The sequence below is a fragment of the Chiloscyllium punctatum genome, chromosome 5 (genome assembly GCF_047496795.1).
Source record: "Chiloscyllium punctatum isolate Juve2018m chromosome 5, sChiPun1.3, whole genome shotgun sequence".
Taxonomy (NCBI): Eukaryota; Metazoa; Chordata; class Chondrichthyes; order Orectolobiformes; family Hemiscylliidae; genus Chiloscyllium; species Chiloscyllium punctatum.
The window spans coordinates 90337578-90364111 of NC_092743.1; the positions used below are offsets into that span (position 1 = coordinate 90337578).

The following is a 26534-nucleotide window of genomic DNA, read 5'->3' on the forward strand; positions in this document are numbered from 1 at the left end:
TACTGTGAGGTAGCAGGGTTAACCACAGATCCACCATGCAGCCCACTTACGTCTGCACTGAACAACCAGGCAAGATAGAAGTACAGTGAAACTTTAAACTCTGGCTGAAGCAACCAAGGGCAAAAAGACAAGGAAAGGCAAAGATGTTGTGCCACTCCCTGAGTGTAACATGCCGTAGGGTTCTTAGAATAAAAATGTACCTGCCATCATGTTTCTAGGCTAGTTCCCAGAAACAAATATGATTTTATTTGTTCTCTCCATTTTTTTTAGAAAAAAAGGCGGTCATTCAAAATTTAATTCTCAACTTCAGCTCATAATTCCCAAACAAAAAACAGTGAGAAAAATGAAGGAAAAATATAGTGATTGTCTTAGCAGTACATAATGCTATATAAGCCTTTTCCATTTAAGAAAAATACAACATGCCAGGAAATTTTGGTGCAATCAGATTGTTAGCTAAATGCTGATAATACAAAGAACAATTACATGGGAACTCTCTGCAAACTCTGTGGTGAACACATGGAGAGCTGATTACGACACACTTTATAACTTTGCTTGGCTCCTCACAGGATCCTATTGGGTAGAGACTACCTTGTGATGTCAGTTAACCTTTTCATGTCCTAACTTCAAAAGTAATTTAAGGGCTGTGAAATTGCAGTAATTATGACGAGGTCAGCCAGATGGACCTCAGAATATGAGTTTTCTGATTGGGGCTCTTAATCTGGTCCAATCAGGGAGCCCTGGCTGACAGGTTTAAAGAAGAGTGTCAGGGGTTCTGTTCATTCTGGGAGCTGGATGGCTCTGAGGAGGTGGATCAGTATCAAGAACTCTCCATTTGTAAATAAAAGGTGACTTAGTGACAGGTTACCAGCTTCTGTCAAGTTAGTTCAGAAATGTTTTGGGACATCATGACCTTTTGAAAAGAACAATATAAAGACCAGGGTCTTTCTTTCAAGTATTCATATTTATTCCATATTAGAAAAAATATGAGATAGATCTTAACCTCTATGGAAGAGTTGAAAAATTGTCTACACACTCATGTGTTTTACATTATTGCACAAAATGGAGATCTTTCCCATATCTTTCCAATATGTTCAATGTTTTGCCCTGTACATTCTATGTTCCATGAACTATGCTGGGTATACCTCAAAAGATGGATTAAGTGTTAAATATCATTTTTGAATATCACAACAATGCACAACCTTTTTGAAAATGTGTGACTGATATTCAGAAACAGAGTTCATGCTGCACCCCACCTTGTGACATAGAAAAGTGCTCCTATTATTGGAGACATGTTGCAAAGCTCAGTGAAGCATCAGAAATTGTTCACATTAAATTCAAACCAAATATCATTGTTGGTAGTATCGTACAAGGTATAATTGTGCATCTGTTTCATCTTCATCTTGATTGGGCTGTAATAATTTTTGTTACAACCATCTTGTTCCCAGCTGTTATTTCAATAGCAGTCTCCAAGATGCATCGGATGGGGAAAGCCATAGCATTCCTAAATGTGAAGGCAGGAGAACAGTTTTTGAGGAGAACAGAAAGGAAAATGCCGTTGCTCCCCATGAGGTACATGTTCATTAATCTCTACCCCAGTATCCACATTTGCTTTTAAACAGTCTTTTCTGAACTGATAAAGGACACCAGTCTCCAGTACAATTAACCTGCTACATAAATATCCATACTCTGGAAGCTGGCACAGTGTTCCTCTGAATACAATGACCATTGTCGCATTCAACTTTCACATCCACGGCTTTGCTCTCTGCTTTCTATGGGCTTATTATTCTTGTACATGAAAACCTGAGCCTTTTTCAATTTGCAACATTCCTTCTGTTTATGATACATTTGACTGAACATTGCACACTGCACAGAGCTGCTTGAAGAATGGCCTGGAATTTTTGCAGTACTGGAGAAAGCTGCACAGAGACAGAGTACTGCATGATTTTGTATTACCTTATTCCAAATAATTATAAAAGCTGCAATTTATGATTGAGTATATTTGCATTAATTCCTTGTTCTGTTTAGGGTGGCACGGCTGCCTCACAGCACTGGGGACCTGGGTTCAACTCCAGCCCAGGCAATTGTCTATGTGGAGTGTGTACATTCTCCCTGATTGTGTGGGTTTCCTTTGGCTGCACCAGTTTCCTCCCACAGTCCAAAGATGTGCAGGTTAGATGGATTGGCCATGCTAAATTGCCTGTAGTGTGCAGACTGGTAGATTAGTTTTGGGAAATGCAGGGATAAATCCAGTGATGGGTCTGGATGGGATGCTCTTCAGAGAGTCAGTGTGGACTTGATGGGTCAAATAGTCTGCTTTCACATAGTAGGGATTCTAACATTATCATTTAGAATGGTATGGTGGATCAGACTAGTTTGAATGCTGACCCCAAAACGTGGCTTTGATTACATTCTGAAAAGAGAACTACGTATTTTCGTAGAGTCATGGAGTCATACAGCACGGAATCCTTTTATCCAACCTCTCTATGCCGACTAGATATCCTATATAAATCTAGTACCATTTGCCAGCATTTAGCCCATATCCCTCTAAACCCATCCTATTCATATACTCATCCAGATGCCTTTTAAATGTTGTAATTGTACCAGCCTCCACCACTTCCTCTGGCAGCTCGTTCTATACATGGACCAAGCTCTGCACAAAAGGTTGCAAATTAAGTATCTTTTATGTCTTTTCCCCCTGAAGTGGGAGTTGACACGGGGCATGCTGACACAGGGCACACAGACACAAGATGAGCCATAAGTTGGTCACAGCCACAAGATGGCCACTGAGCCATAAGTTAGTCACTTAGTACACAAGATGGCCGCTGAACTATTACATGGGAAAGTACAGCGAAGCATACACAGACACTGCCTGAGGCCAACAGGATACCAACACAATAGACACAGAACAAAGATAATTAGTTTAAGGCGGGTGAGGAGAGAATAGACATCAGTAACGTCTACTGCCCGCCAAAGTGTCTGAGTCCAGCCACCACCTTCAATAGAAATGTTAACCCCCTACCTGAGACTGCTTGTATACAAGTGTTAATACCTTAGATTTGCAGTAATGGAAAACGATCTTCCTTCTCAGGAAGAACGATCACCACCAATTATTGCCGCAATGGACTTCTGCGTAGCTGCTGAAACTGACGATGATTCTGTAACATTCCCCTGAAACTGACAATGACTCTGTAATGTTTTCTGTAAACAAACCATACTGCACAAACAAGGACTCAATATTTGGACCATTGTAACATGAAATGTATAAAATATCGTGACATGTGCTCCCAGGGTGAGAGAAGGCTCACGGCTAACAGCATGCTACCAGATGTCTCTCTCTCTCTCTCCCTGGAGCTCCAGTTTCTTTGTACAATAAACTCTGTCATTGAATCCAGATTCTGACTCCGAGACTGGTGATTTTCCTCACAACACCCCTCACCTGAAACCTATGCCCTCTAGTTTTGGACTCCCCCACCCAGGGGTAAAGATCTTCGCTATTCAGCTTATCCATGCCCCTCATGATCTTATAAACTTTTAACAGGTCACCCCTCAGTCTCTCATGCTTGAGGTAAATTGGCCCAAGTCTATTCAGCTTCTCCCTTTAGCTCAAAGCCTCTAACCCTGGCAACATCCTCATAAATCTTTCTTTTCGAGTTTCACAACATCCTTCCAATAGGAGGGAGACCAGAATTGAACACAATATTCCAAAACTGGCTGAACCAATGTCCTGTACAGCTCCCAATTCCTATACTCAATGCTCTGACCAATAAAGGCGAGCATACCAAACACCTTTTTCATTATCCTACTTACCTGCAACTCCACTTTCAAGGAGCTATGAATCAATTTATAAGACCTTGGGTAAATATGGTAAACAAAGGAAAACAAAGTAAAAGCCATTACATTTTGAGTTTCAGCGATATGATGAATGATGTTTTGGCTAGGCCAGTTTCGGAATACTGCATTCAATTCTGGTTTCCCTTCTCTAGGAAATATGTTAAACTTGAAAGGGTCCAGGAAAGATTTATGTTTCCATGCTGTATATCTCTATGACTCTAGGATTCTACTGGAAATTAGAAGAATGTAACATAAGGTACATACTCTATCACATTCTCAAGGACAGTTGGAGATGGAATATAAATGTTCAGCATTGACAATATCCCATGAATGAATGAAAGGAAAATGCCTTCTGAACTAGAATAAGTTATAAATCACTAGGGGTGGAAACTGATTATGTTTAATATTGTCCTTCAATGACTATTACCGGCAACATGTCAGGATGGATTGAACTATTATAAATGATGAATGATGTTTTGAAACTTCACTTAACATAGCACATTAATGACTTTTAACTCACTTAGGGACAATTTTATTGTCACATGTACTCCATGGTATAAGCACAGTGAAAATCTTTTACAATGACCACCTTCTTATTACAACATCTTATGTACAAGTACCTCGGTACAATTCTTGGAAATGGTAGAGGCATAAAAGTAGCTGCATTACTTAGAATTGAAAAGTAAGTTAAAAATAGGACAACATTAAAGAGTTGACCATACAGTAATATAGGAAATTTCAAATAGACATTACAGTGTAACAGCTCAGTGCAGGGACTCCGCACGTGGTCTGAACGCCTGTGCCAGGTCCCAGTCCGACAGCCATCTCCACTCCGCTCCAAGCCCCAGACCGCTCGGTACTGGCACTCAGCTGCTCCAAGGTAAAGTGCCAAGACTGCCTCCCCCATGTCAATCTCCGCCTGGGACTCGCTGCATGTGCAATGCTCCAGGGCTGCTTCCCCATAGTGCTCTGGGGCTCACTACCCAAGCACAGTACCGGGGCTGCTTCCCCAGAGTGCTCTGGGCCTCGCTGCCCAAGCGCAGTACTGGGGCTGCTACCCAGGGTGCTCTGGGGCTCACTGTCCAAGCACACCATCGGGGTTGCTTCCCCATTGTGTTCTAGGGCTCGCTACCCAAGTGCAGTACTGAGGCTGCTTCCCCAAAGTGCTTTGGGGCTCACTGCCCAATCCTGTACTGGGGCTGCTTCCCCATCATGCTCTGGGGCTCACTACCCAAGCTTGTACTAGGGCTGCTTCCCCATTGTGCTCTGGGGCTCACAACCCAAGCCTGTATTGGGGCTGCTTCCCCATAGTGCTTTGGGACTCATTGCCCAAGTGCAGTACCGGGGCTGCTTCTCCATAGTGCTCTGGGGCTCACTGCCCAAACCTGTACTGGGGCTGCTTCCCCATAGTGCTTTGGGGCTCACTGCCCAAGCTGGTACTGGGGCTGCTTCCCCATAGTGCTCTGGTGCTCACTGCCCAAGCACAGTACTGGGGCTGCTTCCCCATAGTGCTTTGGGGTTCACTGCTCAAGCGCAGTACTGGGGCTGCTTCCCCATAGTGCTTTGGGGCTCACTGCCCAAGTGCAGTACCGTGGCTGCTTCCCCATAGTGCTCTGGGCCACACTGCCCAAGCCTGTACTGGGGCTGCTTCTCCATTGTGCTCTGGGGCTCACTGCCCAAGTGCTGTACCAGGGCTCATTGTTCTGGGGGCTTGCAGCCGGAGCCTGTTGCTACACCAGTATTCACCTCCTGTGCTGAGGTGAGAGAAGAAGAAAAAAGAGAGAAAGATAACGAAAGAGCAAGAACAGGCAGAGCAGAGGACCTCCAACAGGAGGATCCTACTCTGTCGCCACCTTGAACAATCCACAAAGGTAAAGGTTAGTTTGATCTGGTGGGCAAGAGTGTTGTGAATTGATGCACAAATTAGAAGTTGAGAAAATAAATCAATTGTTGAACAAAAATACAAAACACCTCAAGTCAATTGAAAGTACATGTACAATTTCACCACAATAGGTTTTGAATTATGCAAAAACTGAAATCTTACCCTGTTGGGCAATACAATTGAAATCAATATTATTTTGGGCTCCAATACTGAAAGCATATCTTTATGTGAATCACTGCCATTGCTATTATCCATGTGTTGCATCTGTTGACATCAGAAACAAAGATCGTAAAGCAAAGGGTATGCTTCTACACGATATATTAAATTACAGCTTCGATAACACGGGGTGGATTTGATTAATACTCTCCTGGCATGCAGGTTCACTTTGCAGAGTACACATTTTTAATTCAGGCAGGAAGGTCACTGAGTCCCAAAGGATCTGCAATGCATTCTTATTAGTGGCCAGGAAATCCTGTATAAATACCCTGTCAACGTCTCAAACAAATTCTACAATATATAAGTGAAAGCTGTTTTTATTAGTGTTTTATATAAGGTGCTTCTCAGGGCATAACTAGATAAAAGCTAATGCCCAAGCCACAGAAAGCAATATTCACAGGACCATAGTAAATAGGACAAACATTGAGCCTGCTCGAATATTCCTCAAAATTGTAGAGAAGCTTCTACCTCGGGACTATCACATCATGGGGCCACTCAGGGGACTGCTGAACAAATTTAGGAAAGGTAACAACAGTCCACAGTAAACATTAATTTCAGGGCAATAAGTGCCAAAGTAATAAATTGGAAAGTTAAAAAGGCTTATTAATAAAAATAATTGTTAAAAGGTACAAAGCAGCCTAGCTAATCAATGAAATTTTCTTTGCCTTTTTTGCTTAAGAAGTGGAGCTAGAGAGAAATAGAAAACACCACATGCCCTGATCACCAGGGAATGCGATTGGACTGGGGGCAAGCTCAGGGGTTGGGTTTAACGAAAATTGACCTTGCTTCACCCCTGGCAGTGCACACTCCAAGCTGGCCAGGACAAAATTCATACAAAAGTGGGGGTCAAAAGGGCTCACGTTTCAGCCTCTTTTCTCCTCTCTCAGCCTGCTTTATGTAAAGTTTTTTTTGAGACAGAGACAGTCCTGGTATTAGTGAAGTTGCCTCGGTGGTCACTTCCTGCCTATTTCGCAAGTATATCAAATGGGAACTTGTGCCACTTAAATTAACAACCTTACAATTACTTTTGAATAAACAATTGCCCATCTTGTGTTTCCAAAATATTAAAATCTTGCTTATCCTATTGCTATGAAGTCTGATCCAAAGCTTAATGGAAGAATTTGAGTTTTAAGAAATGTCATAAAGGAGGCTGTAGAGGTATTGGGGTGTAAGAGAAGCAATTTGAGAGTCTCAGACCTAAATGGCTGAAGAGAAGTTGTCAATGATGGGCTGTGGGAAGGGTAATGCACGATAGGCCAGAGCTGGAAAAGTGAACAGTTCTTAATATTTATTAAATGGCTCATTGAGATCAATAGCAAATGAATAGGAAGTATGGTTCATAACATTTACAAATGCACACAGAATTTTCCTGGACTTTGGAACAAAAGTTTAAAGTAATGGGAGAACCTTTTCAGCATTGCTGCCTTTTGGAGGTGCCCTGTGCCACATGAATCCCACACTTCAAAAATTAAACTTCCAGGATTCTCTTGGCAATAATCAAGACTTACCACATTGTTACAAAATCACTTGCATTTGAACAGGCAACCGCTAAGGTTTTGTGGCTTTTTTGAGGGTTTACTAACCAGAAATTCACGTCCTTTATGTACTTCAATATTGAATCTGTTGTTAAGATATTAGTATATTGCAGCTTGTGACAGAACAGTCAACCTGGACAGTAATTTGAAGATTTCTAATTTTAACTGTGAACCTCTGGACCTGTTAGTTGTTATCCAGTTTATTCCATCACTGATAGCCTCACCAATACTCTTACCACAAATCTGGGCGAAAAGGCTTCTGATGATGGAGAAGTGCTTCAGTCTTTGATCTCATAGTTTGCTGACCCATTGAGAGATTAAACCCTCAGATGATCACACATGTATTGCCTGAAATTCATTTAATCATCCCAAAGAACAAATAAAGCAAGGTTCTTCTATGAAGTTTTAAAATTAACTACAGTAGTCATTGTATACTTGGACTTTAGTAAAGCCTTTGACAAGGTTCTAGATGTTAGACTAATTATTAAAGTTAGATCACATGGAATTCAGGGTGAGCTTGCCAACTGGATACAAAATTGACTTATCAGTAGGAGAGAGAGTGATTGTGAGTTGTTTTACAGATTGAAGGTCTGTCACCAGCAGTGTACAACAGTGATTGGTTCTGGGTCCACTTTTGTTTGTCATTTATGTAAATGACTTGGATGAGAACATTAAAAAAATGGTTAGTAAGTTTGCGGAGGACACTAAGATTGGTGGTATAGTGGACAGTGAAGAAAGTTATCTAAGATTACAGAGAGATCTTGGTCAATTGGGTCAGTGAGCTGAAGAATGGCAGGTAGAGTTAATTTGAATAAACGTGTGGTATTGCATTTTTGTAAAACAAATAAAGCCATGACATGTACAATTAATGGTCGAGCCTTGGATAGTGTTTTAGAACAGAAAGACCTAAGGGTTCAGGTACATAATTCTTTGAAGTTTGCATCAAATATAACTAAGATAGTTAAGAAAGCGTTAAGCATGCTTGCCTTCATGTTCAGACCTTTAAACATAGGAGTTAGGGCATTATACAAGTTGAATTTGTGACGTTATGAGGTTATGCAGGACATTAGTGAGGCCTGTTCTGGAGTACTGTGTCCAGTTCTGGTCTCAGTGCTGCAGGAAGAATATTATTAAGCTGGAGAAGATTCAGAAAAGATTTTCCAAGATGTTGCTGGAATAGAGAGTTTGAGCTGTAAGGAGAGGCTGGATAGACTGGGGCTTTTTTCACTGGAGCATAGACAGTTGAGAGGTGATTTTATGGAGGTGCATAAAATAATAAGGGGTATAGATAAGAGGAATGTCCTTTTCCCAGGTGGTGGATTTTAAGACTGGGGACATGTTTTTAAGGTGAAAGGAGAAAGATTTTAAAAAGTCATGGAGTGCAATTTTTTAACACAATGTGGTTCATGTGTGGAATGAACTTCCAGAGGAAGTAGTGGATGTGGGTATAGTTACAATGTTCATAAAACATTTAGGTAAGTACATAAATAAGAAATGTTTAGAGGGATATTGGCCAAGCACAGGCAGGTGGCACTAGTTTAGTTTGGGATTATTGGTCAGCAGGGACTGGTTGATCTGAAGGATTTGTTTCCGTGCTGTATATCTTTATGACACTATGACTATTGCACTAAATATAATTACCTAAAATCAATCACAATTGCTTCTTCTGTTGGGAAAAAAGAGCAACAGAACATGTCCTGTTTATTATTTAATCTCTGAAATTCTCCATTTTCCATTGTACCATCCTTCTCTTCTTTTTTGATTATTTACCTTTACTGGGGCAACCGTTCACTTGGTTCTGCTCTTTACCCATGAAATTATAACCAAAACATTTTCAGCAATTGTTATTCTTTCCTCTCTACACTGCCACTTCCGAAAACACACGAGGGCCTCCATTTGCTCTCTGCCCCCCAGCAAGCCATCTTCACCTAGTTACCCCTTGATGACGTCATCCAGAGATAGGGGATCAACTATGTTGATGATGTCCAGGTTCACTTTTCTATTACAGCCTTATTAGCACCACCCAACATCAGTGCGGTAAGATGTCTTGTTCTGCGTCCAATTTTGGACAAAATGCCCTCTCCATCAAAAAGACCTCCTACCACCACTGCTACCACAGCCCAGTTGCACTTTAAAAATAGAGTTATCATTGTATGCGCTTCAACCTCACAGTCCGGGAACGCCACACTGCCCGGTTCTACCTCCTTTCCAAGATCCACGAACCTGACCACCCTGGCCAACCCATTGTCTCAGCATGCTCCTGCCCCACTGAACTCATCTCTACCTACCTCAACACTGTCCTATCCCCCCTAGTCCAGGAACTCCCCACATACGTTCGAGACACCACCCATGCCCTCCACCTCCTCCAAGACTTCCGTTTCCCTCGCCCCCAACGCCTCATCTTCACCATGGATATCCAATCCCTCTACACGTCCATCTGCCATGACCAGGGCCTCTAAGCCCTCCGTTTTTTCCTCTCCAGACGTCCCCAACAGTACCCTTCCACCGACACTCTCATTCGTTTGGCCAAACTGGTCCTCACCCTTAATATTTCTCCTTTGAATCATCCCACTTCCTCCAGACCAAAGGGGTAGCCATGGGCACACGTATGGGCCCCAGCTATGCCTGTCTCTTTGCCTGGCTATGCCTGGCTACGTAGAGCAGTTGATCTTCCGTAATTACACCGGCACCACTCCCCACCTTTTCCTCCGCTACATTGATGACTGCATTGGTGCCACCTCGTGCTCCCGCGAGGAGGTTGAGCAATTCATCAACTTAACCAACACATTCCACCCTGACCTTGAATTTACCTGGACCATCTCTGACACCTCCCTCCCCTTCCTGGACCTCTCCATCTCCATTAATGACGACCAACTTGACACTGACATTTTTTACAAACACACCGAGTCCCACAGCTACCTGGATTACACCTCTTCCCACCCTACCTCTTGCAAAGATGCCATCCCGTATTCCCAATTCCTCCGCCTCCGCCGGATCTGCTCCCAGGAGGACCAATTCCACCACAGAACACACCAGATGGCCTCCTTCTTTAGAGACTGCAATTTCCCTTCCCATGTGGTTAAAATGCCCTCCAACGCATCTCGTCCACATCCCGCACCTCCGCCCTCAGACACCACCCCTCCAACCGTAACAAGGACAGAACGCCCCTGGTGCTCACCTTCCACCCTACCAACCTTCGCATAAACCAAATCATCCGCCGACATTTCCGCCACCTCCAAACAGACCCCACTACCAGGGATATATTTCCCTCCCCACCCCTTTCCACCTTCCGCAAAGACCGTTCCCTCCGCGACTACCTGGTCAGGTCCACGCCCCCAAACAACCCACCCTCCAATCCTGGCACTTTCCCCTGCCACTGCGGGAACTGTAAAACCTGTGCCCACACCTCCTCCCTCACCTCTATCCAAGGCCCTAAAGGAGCCTTCCACATCCATCAAAGTTTTATTTGCACATCCACTAATATCATTTATTGTATCCGTTGCTCCCAATGTGGTCTCCTCAACATTGGGGAGACTGGGCGCCTCCTAGCAGAGCACTTTAGGGAACATCTCCGGGACACCCGCACCAATCAACCACACCGCCCCGTGGCCCAACATTTCAATTCCCCCTCCCACTCTGCCAAGGACATGGAGGTCCTGGGCCTCCTTCACCGCTGCTCCCTCACCACCAGACGCCTGAAGGAAGAACGCCTCATCTTCCACCTTGGAACACTTCAACCCCAGGGCATCAATGTGGACTTCAACAGTTTCCTCATTTCCCCTTCCCCCACCTCATCCTAGTTCTAAACTTCCAGCTCAGTAACTGTCCCCATAACTTGTCCGGACTTGTCCTACCTGCCTATCTTCTTTCCCACCTATCCACTCCACCCTCTCCTCCTTGACCTATCACCTTCATCCCCTCCCCACTCACCCATTGTACTCTATGCTACTTTCTCCCCACTCCCACCCTCCTCTAGCTTATCTCTCCACGCTTCAGGCTCACTGCCTTTATTCCTGATGAAGGGCTTTTGCCCAAAACGTCGATTTCGGAGCTACTTAGATGCTGCCTGAACTGCTGTGCTCTTCTAGCACCACTAATCCAGAATCTGGTTTCCAGCATCTGCAGTCATTATTTTTACCTAATTGCTTACTATGGCTGATCATCTGCCTCAACACTATATTCCCATGTTATCCCCATATAAAGTCATAGAATCATAGAGATGTACACCATGGAAACAGACCCTTCGGTCCAACCTGTCCATGCCGACCAGATATTCCAACCCAATCTAGTCCCACCTGCCAGCACCTGGCCCATATCCCTCCAAACCCTTCCTATTCATATACCCATCCAAATGCCTCTTAAATGCTGTAACTGTTCCAGCCTCCACCACTTCCTCTGGCAGCTCATTCCATACACGTACCACCCTCTGTGTGAAAACATTGCTCCTTAGGTCTCTTTTATATCTTTCCCCCTCAACTTAAACCTATGCCCTCTAGTTCTGGACTCCCCGACCCCAGGCAAAAGACTTTGTCTATTAATCCAATCCATGCCTCTCATGATTTATAAACCTCTATAAGGTCACCCCTCAGCCTCCAACGCTCCATGGAAAACAGCCCCAGCCTATTGAACCTCCCCCTATAGCTCAAATCCTCCAACTCTGGCAACATCCTTGTAAATCTTTTCTGAACTCCTTCAAATTTCACAACATCTTTCCGATAGGAAGGAGACCAGAACTGCATACAATATTCCAAAAATGGCTTAACCAAATGTCCAGTACAGCCACAACATGACCTCCCAACTCCTGTACTCAATACTCTGACCAATAAAGCAAAGCATACCAAATGCCTTCTTCACTATCCTATCTACCTGCCACTCTACTTTTCAGGAGCTATGAACCTGCACTCCTAGGTTTCTATGTTCAGCAACACTCCCTAGGATCTTACCATTAAGTGGAAAAACACAGCTAAGATTTTCTTTCCCAAAATGCAGCATCTTGCATTTAGCTAAATTAAACTTCATCTGCCACTCCTCAGCCCTTTGGCCTATCTGATCAAGATCTTGCTATAACTGCGGTAACCTTCTTCACTGTCCACTACACCTCCAATTTTGGTATCACCTGCAAACTTACTAACTACACCTCTTATGCTCACATCCACATCATTTATATAAATGACGAAAAGCAGTGGACGTAGCACCAATCCTTGCGGGACTCCACTGATCACAGGCCTCCAGTCTGAAAAGCAACCTTTCACCACTCTCTGTCTTCTACCTTTGAGCCAGTTCTGTATCCAAATGGCTAGTTCTCCCTGTATTCCATGAAATCTAAACTTGTTAATCAGTCTCCCCTGGGGAGTCACTGCAGAAACTTGCAACCCTGAGCAGACACCATAAGCTGCCTCTTGAGTTGACAACATATGAAGACAGTTGATGTATTCTTCTGAAAGTGCCTTGATTTCTTGTGGATCAGAGGGGAATTTTCCATATTGATTCTAGGATATCTCCCTCTTTGTGCCTCTTCTGCAAGCTGAGGAAAGGTTGCAGAGTAACATCTTGACACAACATCAAGTATACCCTTCCTTAAACAACAGGATCAGCAATGCATATCATACTCCAGGTGCAGTCTCACCATTATTCTAATCAACTGAGGCAGGACTTCTTTGTTTTTTTACTCAACTCTCTTGCAATAAAGGTTAACCTTCTGAATTGCATACCGTACCTGCATGCTAGCTTTCAGAGACTTATGAACAAGAACACCTAAGTCCCTTTGGACATTAACACTTGCCAATCTCTCACATTTATGTCATACTGAAGGCATTCATTCCTCCTCCCCAAGTTGCTAGGGTTGGAGGATTTGAGTTACAGGAGAGGCTGGAATAGGCTAGGGCTGTTTTCCCTGGAGCATCTGAGATTGAGGGGTGATCTTACAGAGGTTTGCAAAATCATGAGGAGCATGGATGGGATAAATAGACAAGTCTTTTCCCTGAGGTGGGGGAGTCCAGAACTAGAGGGCATAGGTTTATGGTGAGAGGGAAAAGATTTAAAAAGGACCTAAGGGGCAACTTTTTCACTCAGAGGGTGGTGCACATATGGAATGAGATGCCAGAGGAAGTGGTGGAGGCTGGTAAAATCATAATATTTAAAAGACATCTGGATGTGTACATGAATAGGAAGGGTTTAGAAAGATATTGGCCAAGTGTTGGTAACTGGGACAACATTAGGTTAGGACATCTGGTCAACATGGACTAGTTGGACTGAAGGGTCTGCTTCTGTGCTGTACATCTTTATGACTCTAAGTGGATAACCTCACACATATCCATATTGTATTGTTTTTGACATATTCTGGCCCATTATTGGCCTGTCTAGATCTGCTGGAAGTCTTTCTGCACGCTCCTCACAACTCACATTCCCTTTAATTCATCTGTAAATTTAGAAATATTACAACTGGTCCCACATGCAAATCATCAACAAAGATTGTAAACATCTGTGGCTCAGGCATTGGTAACAGCCTGCCAACCCAAGAATTTATGCCTACGCTCTGCTTTCTGTCTACTAACACTCAATCTTCAATCCATACTAACATATTACCCCAATTCACATATATTTCATAAAATGTTGAAAAATGACCACTAATTCTTCTACAATCTCTGTAGTCATTGCTTTCTACACTGTACATTGAAGGTCCCAGGGAGTTTTCAACTTTCAGTCCCATTAATTTTACCAGTACCACTTTTTGACTAATACCAGTTTATTTCAGTTCCACACTGTCACTAGACCGTTAGGTCTAATTATTTCAGGAAGATCTCTGGTGCCTTCATCTGTGAAGGGAAATACAAAGAGTGAACCTTACATATTTTTGGCGAAGTCTGAGTTGTGTTGATTTTATGAGAGAGTTCTTCATGATTGAGACTTCAGAGGAAGCATCGGCAAGGCTGCTTCCTGTGCTCCCCCATCGGCTCACATACTGACACCTCGATGCGAATGTTAGGCTTGTGAGCGTGGGAGCCCAATCTGCTGAGCAAATCCCAGCTTCACAAGTGGCTGAGGAAGAAATGCCCCTGGCCGCTGGCACTCAGAGGACTCCCAAAGACCTCGAACCAGCTCACCCTCAGGAAGGACTGGAAACCCTATGGGGTAGCTGATTATGAATTTCATCCACAGACACAGGGAGGAACAGAACAGCAGACATGTATATGGGAGGTGATGAAATTCAGAGGCTGCAGGAGCTAGTGTATCCTGTGATTGTCTGGTTGCCTCCATGGAAGGTTGGCAGTTGCCATGGAGACCCAGATCCTGAACCCTCTGCACCTGGTGCAAAGACACGTACACCTGTCCTCCTGTCCTCCATCACCCAACCTCAGGACCAAGGACATGGTAACTTATATTATTCCCTTTAAAAGTGTGGTGAAGCTCCTCCTTCACGGGTTTCATCACTTACTCTGCCTGCTGTAAGTGTTCTTGCAGCCTAAAAGGGAAGGGTGAACAGCCAGTTGTCTTGGTGCACAAAGGCGCCAACGATATAATTAGAAAGTGAGATGAGGTCCTGAAAGAAGAGTTCAGGGAGCTAGGAGAGAAGTTAAAGGGGAGGACCTCAAAGGTGATCTCGGGATTACTACCAGTGCCACGTGCTAGCCAGTGTAGAAATGAAAAAGGTAGGCAGGATGAACACGTGGCTTGAGAGATGGTGTAGGAGGGAAGGGTTCAGATTTGTTGGACATTTGGACCAGTTTTGGGGAAGGTGGGACTATTACAAAAGGGACGGTCTACATCAGAACCAGACCAGAACCAATGTCCTTGGGGGGGGGGGGGGGGGGTTTGCTACTGCTGTTGGGGAGGTTTTAAACTAATGTGGCAGGGGACTGGGAACCAGAAGAGAAAACAAGTAGGCAGTGAGGTGGAGACTGGAGACTGTAAGAATTATGAAGATAACATTAATGAAGGGAAGAATAGACAAAGAGCAGGTGAGCGCAAAAGAACTGGTGGCCTGAAATGCATCTACTTTAATGCAAGGAGTAGAGTGTGTAAAGCAGATGAACGTAGGGCTTGGATTGGTGCCTGGGAGTACGACATTATTGCCATCACAGAGACTTGGTTGAAGGAAGGGCATGATGATCGGCATCTAAATATTCCAGGATATAGGCGCTTCAGACAGGACAGGGAGGGAAGTAAAAGAGGGTGTGGAGTTGCATTGCTGGTCAGGGACGATATCGTGGCTGTGCAAAAGAAGGACACTATGGTGGTCTTGGGTAGTAAGGCATTATGGGTGGAGCTGAAAAATAAGAAGGGTACAGTTACATTGTTGGGGCTGTATTACAGACCTCCCAACAGTGAGTGTGAGGTAGAAGAACAAATAGGTAAACAGGTTATGAATAGATGTAGAGGTAGTGTGATAGGAGATTTTAATTATCCCAACATTGACAGGGATATACTTAGCGTCAGAGGTCTGGATGGAGTAGAATTTGTACGAAGCGTCCAGGAGAATTTTCTAGAGCAGTATGTCAATAGTCCGATGAGGGAAGGGGCCATATTGGACCTGGTACTGGGGAATGAGCCAGGACAAGTGGTAGAAGTTGCGGTGGGGGATTTCTTTGGGAACAGTGACCACAATTCTGTAAGTTTTAGAATACTCGTAGATAAAGACGAGAGTGGTCCTAAGGGAAGAGTACTAAACTGGGCCAAGGCCAATTATATCAAAATTAGACAGGAGCTGGGAAATGTGCATTGGACACAGCTATTTGAAGGGAAGTCCACATTTGAGTTGTGGGAGGCTTTCAAAAATAGGTTAATGGTTGCTCAGGATAGGCATGTCCCGTTGAAGTCAAAGAATAGGAAGGGCAAGGTTTGTGAACTGTGGATGACAGGAGAAATTGTACCACTAGCCAAGAGTAAAAGGGAAGCGTACATAAAGTCGAGGCAGCTAAGAACAGAATGGGCCCTGGAGGAATATCGGAAGATTAGGACAAGTCTTAAACAAGGAATCAAGTGGGTCATGAAATAGCTTTAGCAAGCAGAATTAAGGAAAATCCCAAAGCATGTTATTCTTATATAAGAAGCAATCGAGTAACTAGAGAAAGGATCAGTCCACTAAAAGATAATGAAGGAAGGCTTTGTGCTGAACCTGAGAGAATGGGTGAGATTCTGAATGATTACTTTGCATCAGTGTTCACTGAGGAGAGGAACATGATGAATCTTGAGATTAGAGATAGAAGTTTGATTAGTCTGGATCACATTGGCATAAGTAGGGAAGATGTGTTGGGTATGCTAGAGGTTATTAAGGTGGACAAATCACCAGGACCGGATGGGATCTATCCAAGGTTGCTGAGGGAGGCGAGAGAGGACATAGCTAGGGCCCTGACAGATATCTTTGTGGCATCCTTAAATACATGTGAGGTGCCGGAGGACTGGAAGGCTGCTCATGTTGCCTCCCTGTACAAGAAGGGTAGTAGGGATATTCCGGATAACTACAGACCAGTGAGCCTGACGTCAGTGGTGGGGAAGTTGCTGGAGAGGGTACTGAGAGATCGGATCTATTTATATTTAGAAAAGAATGAGCTTATCAGTGATAGACAACATGGTTTTGTGTGGGAGAGATCATGCCTTACCAACTTAATAGAGTTCTTTGAGGAAGTGACCAAGTTGTTAGATGAAGGGAGGGCTGTTGATGTCATATACATGGACTTTAGTAAGGTGTTTGATAAGGTTTCCACTGTAGACTGATGGATAAAGTGAGGTCACATGGTGTGCAGGGCATTCTAGCTAGGTGGTTGAGCAACAAGAGACAGAGAGTAGTAGTTGAAGGGAGTTTCTCAAAATGGAGAAAGGTGACCAGTGGTGTTCCACAGGAGTCAGTACTGAGGCCATTGTTGTTTATAATATACATAAATGATCTAGAAGAGGGCACTATTGGTATGATCAGCAAGTTTGCAGATGACACAAAGATTGGTGGAATAGCAGAAAACATAGGAGACTGTTAGAGAATACAGGAGGATATAGATAGACTGGAGAATTGGGCGGAACTGTGGCAGATGGCTTTCAAACCAGACAAATGTGAGGTGATGCATTTAGGCAAGTCTAATTCTAGATCAAATTATACAATGAATGGAAGAGCCTTGGGAAAAGTTGATGGGCAGAGAGATCTGGGAGTGCAGGTCCATTGTACCCTGAAGGTTGCTGCACAGGTGGATAGAGTGGTCAAGAAGGCATATAGTATGCTTGCCTTCATTGGACGGGGTATTGAGTATAAGAGCTGGTAAGTCATGTTAAAATTGTACAAGACATTGGTTCGGCCACATTTAGAATACTGTGTACAGTTCTGGTCGCCGCATTACCAAAAGGATGTGGACGCTTTGGAAAGGATGCAGAGAAGGTTTATGAGGATGTTGCCTGGTATGGAAGGTGCTAGCTATGAAGAGAGGTTGAGTAGGTTAGGTTTATTTTCACTAGAAAAACAGAAATTGAGGGGGGACCTGATTGAGGTTTACAAAATCATGAAGGGTATAGACAGGGTGGATAGAGACAAGCTTTTTCCCAGGGTGAAGGATTCAATAACGAGAGGTCATGCATTCAAGGTGAGAGGTGGAAAGTTTAAGGGGGATACACGCGGCAAGTACTTCACACAGAGGGTGGTGGGCGTTTGGAACGCTTTTCCAGCAGAGGTGGTAGAGGCAGGCACGGTAGATTCATTGAAGATGCGTCTGGACAGATGCATGAGTAGGTGGAGAGCAGAGGGATACCAATGCTTAGGAATTGGGTGACAGGTTTAGACAGTACATTTGGATTGGCTCAGGCTTGGACGGCCGAAGGGCCTGTTCCTGGGCTGTAAATTTTCTTTGTTCTTTGTTCTTTGTTCTATTTCTTCCTGTTGTGCACCTTCAGTTTGCAGCACAATGGAAGGTGACAGTAAGCATTCCTCTGCCAGGGGCTTCCAGCCTCAGTCTGAATGTGCTGACAAACCCTCAAATACATTTCCACAAAATATCCACATCCCCTTCCTAAAGGCCCACTCAGTTAACCCACAGGCTTCACACTTCCCCTAAGCTCCCACCAAATTTGTCTACATTCAACTACATCTGACTGCCCTTCCCACACAAACCCTGGCATGTGAGGTACTTATGTCTGAAGTGGTAATTCTCTGCTCTCTGCAGTTCCCCACTCCCTTGAAGATAGCGTGCTTTCCATCATGCACACCCCTTCCACATGAGATCATTTCTGCCCTTGCTTTACTGCACTGCCCCTTTTGAAAACGTTTTGCCTCCGCCTTCAGAATTGTATTGAGACCTCCAGTAAACTTCAGCAATGGATGATGACAGTGAGGGAGAGTACTGAGAAGGGGAGCTCAAATAGTTTTGCCATGACTTCCAGTTGCAGTGATGAGTGAGGGTAACAGGAGCAGTCAAACAGAGTCTTTGTGATAAAGAATGGCTTTCTTAAAAGGAAAGAAGAAGAAACAGACACACAAAGGATGCCTTAGCCCATTGTAAACCACAGGCTTCATTCCATGCAATACGGCAAATACTTCCTTTTTTGCCTTTATTTCCCTTAATGTTTGTAATGACCTGATGCCAGCGGAAGACAGAACCCCTCATCATGATCTTTGGGATGTCTGTGTCTTCAAATCCAATCATATATTTCTGGTAATTGGATCTAATGTACTTTGCCTCCTGATGGTTAATGCGAATGGCCTGAGTACTTCCTGGAGCTGAGTTCAGCTTCTAATAGCACCCCACACTCATCCATGAGCCCATCTCCACACTCTGTCTTCTTTGCGTGAGACCCAGTCCTTCACATGGATCATCCCCTTGGGTTGACCACACCTTCTGATAGAGACGGCCAGGCTGATGCTGAGCATCATATGAGGCTATGCCAGCCATTTGATATGCTATCTAAGAGGGCTGAGAGATAAATGTTGAGAATAAAGACATTGGCTAATCACAAAGCTGAAGGACTGACCTTCCAATTGGTGCAAGGGTATTCCACTGAAATTGGAATATCAGGTGTCAAAATTGAGGGAACTCTAGACCACACAGCAGCATGAAGCAGCTGGGCTCAGGTAGTCATGAAGACCTATGTTGTTGAATACTTAGTTAGGGGCAGCCTCAGCGAATGGTTCATGAAGGGGAGTTTTCTGAGGTCAGAAATCTGGTGGATGATATGGAGGCAAGCAGTTCACTCAGTGTTACGCAAAACTTGAGGTGTTGGTATACAATGACTTGAATAAAGTGGTGTCAGGGAGGAAGGCAGAATCCTGTAGTGACCTGTGTGTTATGAATCCACAGAGTTCATCCAGTAAGGGTAGGCCTACTCCCACCTAGGAAAATGGTACAAGGTTAACTGTTGGAAGACGGCAACTGAAGCAAGAAGTGCTGATGATACTATCCCTGGAACCCTGACCACTCAGGCCCCAAAGTGGGTGATCCACCAGACAGGTTGGGTCCTTTGGAAGATACTAATAGAGAACAACCAGCTCCTCTTGAACAAATGCTAGATATTACTCCGACACTTGCCTTTTGCCCAGAACAGTAATGCAAGAAGAGAACATTGCCAGTAATGTAGTTTTGAACTGTCTAGCCTTTATGGTACAAGTGAATCTGCTAATCATGAATTGCTTAGTGACTGGTCACAGAATGCTGTGTTAAATAGGTGGAGAGCAAGCTGCAGACAGGAAATGCATAGCAGAACTTCCAACAGCAGATAGTGATGGTGAAGGAAGAATAGAATGAACCCTCTGTGAGAAAAAAAGGGCATCTTTGGAAGAAGGAGCAGACAGACAAAGGATCACTCAATGCAATGTAAACGAGTCTTTCTTCCATATAAATGCTTCAATACTTAACCTTAAATTTCCCTTCACGTTTTTAATGACCTGATGCCAATGGAATACAAAAGCTTGTTTCATGATCTTTGGGCTGTCTGTTTGTTGAAATGTCATGTTAATGAATCCTACAGATCTATTAATATCTCTAAAAGTCTTATTTCCCTTCATCAATAATTATCAATGCATTTTGTTTTAAATGAATTAACTGAATTAGAACATTTTATTTGTCCTCAAAGCTCTTATTCTGCAACATCCCTTTCTTTTCTTTCTACTTCTCCTTGCTCACAGCCTGAAAGGACTCATTACTGGTTAACTGACAAGCTGTCCGGTGTTTATTAGTGTCATAGATGGATAAATGAATTGCTTATCACTGATAGTCTACAGGGTCACAACACCAATGCTTAGGCCATTGGTATTTTAATCTTGATTACTTTAGAGACTTGTTTTGTGGCATCAGTACACACCTTTCTTTAAGAACTCATCATTTTAAAGACTTCACCAAAGTCATTCAAGTCAAAACATTTTAAAATGTACTTCACAGGAGGAATTTTGAAAAGCCTGATTATGTCAACCTAACCACTTCAGTTTCCCTTTTTGTTGCTGGCTCGATAAATCCATTAATTTCATACCCAAAGAAAGCTGAGCTAACATCAATGCTGAAGAAACCTTTCTTGAGACAATTAGCACTTGAGAAAAAAATTACAAATAAATAAAGTAAATGCAAGAGGTAAATCATGTTTGACTAAGTTGATTGAGGTCTTTGATGAAGCAACAAAAAGGGCTGATGAGATTTATTCTGTTGATGTATCTAGAGACTTTCAAAAGACTTTTGATAATATACCCCAAAATAGATATGTTAGCAAAATTGAAGCAGTTGAGATTAAGTGGCTATAGTTGCATAACAGCTCTTCTGGTGCATCAATACCGTCCCTACCAATGGCATGAAGGCTTGGGTTCAAGGCTCATCTGCTGCAGTTGGACAGTTAGTTAGTCGGGAGGTTAATGAGAGGGGTCCCTATCAAATTATCACCTCAGTCCCAGTTAAGTCAATGACAGGAAGCCTGTTTATGATGTTTCTGCTCACCTCCAACTGAGTGCCCAGAGTGGGCAAATAATGCCCTTTTAAGGCCCTCTCATCTTGTTGTCACTCATATTACCCCAGCAGCAGGCAGGGGACTCTCCACATAGGAAGCACAATAATAAAATGTGGCATGTTTGCATACAGGCTTGAAGTGGCATCTATTGTTTAAGACACTTGGTGCTGATCAGGGGACATGGCATTAGCAAAGGGGTTGCGCTCTGAGACCCTTCCCCACTCTGGCTGCCAACATCTCTTCCTTCTTATCTTGGATCCCCTTTCCACCATCATTCACTTGTAACTACCTCCTCCTTGACTATAGGCCTCCAACTCCCCAGTGGCTGTGCTTGGATTAGAAATAAATATAATTGTTCCACAATGAACAGTCATCATCTGTACAGATAAACCAAATACATGACTGAAATGTAGTCAAGAGAAAGGAAAATCTACTATTATTTTTTATAGTAAAAGCAATAACTCCCTTTGTTGAAAGGGTAAGGTGCACATGTGACTGGATTTATTTCTGGAGGATTTACCTCCTCCATCTCCTAAGATGCGTTGCCTTACAAACTGATAAATTATTCTATTTTTTCTATAAATAAGACATTGTAACAAAAAGAATGCTGGGCATCAGATTGAATTCCTGCTGGAATTAGTTCAGTTTCAATAGGCTGAATAAGGTGAATAGATGTTTTGAGTGTACAGTTTAAGAAAAGGTGAAAGAACAAACTGAGGCCAAGACCCCCCTGTAAGTCATGATCCTGTGCTGACAAGAGGTTTTGCTGAACAGCCATCCACACTCTGCATGTGACTTTGATGTGTCACACAGTGAGTGTTATAGGATCTTCTTCCTGAATGTCATGTGTCAGAGCTAGTATGAATGTTGCTTGCTGATTTGGAGCAGGTTGCTTTCTTGTCTACATCCTATTGTTGCTTTGTCCAGATACAGGAGCCAGGAGTGACACTCTAACTTCATCAGTAAGATGTTCCTGAGGCATTTCTGACAGAGGGTAAGTGTTGTCTGAAAGGTCAGCTAATTAGATAGTTGATTACATACCTTAGGGGTCTTTTGTACTGAATGTGCTGGATCCATGTTTCTCTGAAAGTAAATGGCAGAAAAGAAGTGCAAGTAGGGAAACTAGAAAACAGAAGCACTTTTCTTTTGTAAACCTGTGAACCAGGGTACAAGAAAGTGATATAATATTTGGAAAAAGACTTTGTGCTTCCAAATTTATGTCATGGGGCTTAGCTAAGGAAATACAATTTTCCTTCCACCCTCCCCTCCATAGGTATTCTTTCATCAACATTATTAAAATGAAACCAAACACTAAGGGTCTATAGTTTAAAAATAGTTTCATAAATTGAAGAGTCACACCAGAACTGCTTCCTAAGTTAAAAACACAGAGGCTGTTTCACTCCTCCAAAAGAAATTTGAAGCACTACTGTGCTATTGCTCCTGACTTCTTTTTGCAGAACAGATCTATCACTGCTTTCATAACGATGGATCACAACCTCAAGTACTTATGGACATATGGAAAGTTTAAATCCGAAGTCTGTTTTTTGAAAGAGGACTGTTACAGCCAAGAGTTGACTGTGAACTCAGAGTCCTGTGTGGATTCATAGATATCACACCAGTGCACAGTCAGGGAAGTTTCAAATGGAAAGACTAAAAAGGAAGAAATAATGAAAGGCTGACTACCCAAACTCCTCTTAGCAGGAGGCCATCTCCTGCAGACATTTGTGTTTTGTGTTTTTGGGATATATAAAATCAAAGAGTTAAAAGCCAAGTTCAACTCTGGTCTCTGAGTTTTTGTTCCCTAACATCCTAGTGTGTAGACTAGTGTGCTCTGAAGGTCATAGCTTTGAGAACTGCCATTAAATGCGCATGCAATGCAGCTAAAGAAAGGCAAAGTCATCCTACACCCTGAGTGTTGCCAGCAGCAATTATCAAAAGGAACCAGGATGATGGAAGTTCAATCAACCTGCAATACCAAGAGTGTCAAAATCAATTGTTCACCCACCAACAATGCCCACTGGTGACATTCACGGAAACAGCCCCAATGTTCTAATATCTATTCTTCCTGAATGACTCAGAGATGGATCTGTATGCATATTTTTGAAACATTATCTGTTTTTGGAATAACTTCTTACTCATAATCTAAGTGTAAGCATGTTAACATTATTATTTCTTCCCACATTTAGTAACTAATAAATTCACCCATCTGTTAACTCAAGAAAGCCTGGTTAAATTAGCTCTTTCAAAAACGTAAATTAATCTGGTAGAAATATATCTTATGAAAAAATCAACCTTTTTGATACCAGCCTTGTTTGTTATGAGGTAGGTGAAGAAAGGAGTTAGTCCAGCCCTCCTCATCTTGATTTCGAGTAACCTATGTGGAACTGTAAGAAATTGCAAATCCCACCCGGTCGCAACATGATACAATGAGGCTGTACTGGACCTTGTTACATTCATCAAAAAAGTGTGCACTATGTTAAAGAAATGATCTGGCAGCATCACTGCTGACTATGAGAAAACCTCAACCACTGAATTCCTGGCTGACCTAGAGCCAATTGTATGTTTTTAAGACTTCGTTTTGCACATTTCCCAAAATATTATGTTCACATTTCTAAAGAGTTTACAACTGATTCAGGGCAAGGAAACAAGCCTGCATTTTGCATGACACCTTTTCAGCAACACCTCAAAGTATTCTTTCATTAAACCTACTCCTGAGGACATCATTGATAATCCAGCAATGTAATTGAGCAATGTACCACTCACACATCAGAGAATTGTCCTTGCATAACTCCAAACCCAACATTATATCTTGTTTTACAAAGCATATAGAACAATATATAAAACTCAAGGGCCATTTTATTCCCAATAAGCAACACCCCAAAATTCATCTGCTCCTTTCACACCCCAGATCTTGCACTCATGTAGTTTCTCAACACAATATTGAAGAGACATTTTCACATTAATGTTTATTAAGGGTCTTATTATCTAAATAGCAGTCTTAAGAAAACATTAGTGTGGGGGCATTGAAAGTGGATGTTATTTCCATGCCTGAATATTAAACTGATTTCTCAGCAATTTAATGCATTAAGCAAATGTATTCCTGCGATCCTATTAACATTTCAATGGTTAGACCAAGCATCTCACTATTTCCTGATCAAAAATAGAAATTTCAACCCTGACTTGCTGAGTTCATTGCTTAATTTTCACATTGTTACTTAGTTCTTTCATAGTTGGAGCTGCTAGATTATCACATCCATAATCATTTCCACATAAGATGGTAGGTATTTACAGAAATGCATTATTTGCTACATTAAAAAAGATCACAGCAAGAGAACTGATTTCCTTGCAGCACATTGCCAGTTTGAAGAACAACACCTCATTTTCCACTTAGCCACTTTACAGGCTCTATAACTCAATATTGAATTTCACAACTTCACAGCCTGGCTACATGAAGTCTGTCATCCATTTTCCCTGCATTCTCTCCTCACGCCCCTATAGCCTTGTCTTGTCTTGTTCACTTTGCTCTCTGTTGAGAAGATGGATTTTCTCCCTTTCACTCCTTAATGCACACCCATTTTACATCTTTTTTTCCCTCGTTAACCTTTGTGTTTTTCACTGGAATATATTCCTTACTCCCCTCTTCTGCCTTGTATATTAAAAACTATTACATATAATTTAATATAAAGTATATTACATATTTTAATATAAAGTATATTAAAAAATCATTTTCCAATCCCTTTTAGTTCTGAAGAAAAATCATATCAGTTTGGAAACATTAATTCTGTTTCTCTTTCCACAGATCAGATGTGGAAAGATGTGCTGAGTTTCTCCAGGATTTTCGGTGTATGTTAAGGGAATTAATGCCTCAAACGAAGTTATTGGAGGAAGCTAAAGATTTGATTCATGGCTTTCAGCAATCATTAAATGGATTCATGATTTTGGCATCATTATTGAAAGATCAAAATACTTAATTGTTTCATGTTGCCCTTAAGATACCTTTTTTAAATAAATTGCTTCTGATATAAAGTCTGATCACTTTGCTTAAGTTAAACCCATTTTCTTTGTTTACTCCTATCACTTGGATAATTAAAAAAAGCAAAGACCAAAATCCAGTGATATTTTTGTCAAAGGCAGATATTTAAAACAAAAGCAAAGAAGATGCCATTGTCAGCAAAAACAAACAAATCATTATGGCTGTGCAGAATAGACATTCAGCTTGTAATAGTACATTCACTGCCAAGTGCTTCTCTTTCCCACAGTGAATTTCAATCATTGCGTAACATTGCTACAGAAGGAGGCCATTCAGCCCCATGTGCCTGTGCTATCTAATTAATAATATTCAAAGTAAGACGGTTATATATAGCTTTCACAGAAAATTTCAAAATAACATGATAGTTAAAGAAAAACCCTATCCTCATTAATAGGTTTGTTAAGTAAAATTTGAGCAAACAAGAAATGTTTCTTGACACAAGAAACAAAATAAGAGTGTGTCTTATAAATAATTGTAGGAGTGATATATTGTTGTATTGTCTTTAAGTAGCTAGAAACTAGATTTTATTTGTAAGTGTTCTTGGGGCCATATTCATTGCTACAGTAATAGTCATATAACTTGAATCAGCACCAGCCTAAACCTATTCTTATCATACAAGACAGAATGAACATTATTAAGTAAAAGTGTTTTTGTCTTTACAGGCCTAAAATGTGATTATTGGCAACATCTAGTGACCAAAAGACAACCAGAACAGCAGAATGCATTGTTGAAGAGTTGAAAAACTGGACTTATTATCAAGATCATTGGTCTAGTATTCGTGTGTAAAATATGACAGCAATTAGTCTCAAATTAATATTTGAGCTGGCAGTTGAATGATCCTCATCCCAGCTTCACATAAATAAAATTTTCAATCAATCTTCAGCCATTTTCTGAGGTCGGATGGTCTTTTTATTGGTTTCTCCAATGTCCTACAATTGAACAGAGCAGATGCACTTGCTCTTGCTCCTTTTGCAGACAAAGGGAAATCGCTGGAAAAATGCAGCAGATCTGGCAGCATATGCAGAGAAAAAGCAGAGTTAACATTTCAGATCTAGAAACCTTTCTTCAGAATCCTCCTTTGGTTTTTTTTGCTCCATTTGCACTGTTGAAATGAGCCTTAGGCCCTGTGGGATAAACA

At 42.3% G+C, this 26534-nt stretch overlaps 1 long non-coding RNA gene across 1 annotated transcript; it reads left to right on the forward strand.

Moving 5' to 3' along the window:
• The first annotated feature begins 1449 nt into the window (after positions 1 to 1449).
• On the forward strand, positions 1450 to 26240 carry LOC140476752 (uncharacterized). Its single transcript, XR_011960590.1, has 3 exons — positions 1450 to 1569; positions 22294 to 22360; positions 26059 to 26240. It is a non-coding gene; the product is annotated as an uncharacterized lncRNA (long non-coding RNA).
• The last annotated feature ends 294 nt before the right edge of the window (positions 26241 to 26534 follow it).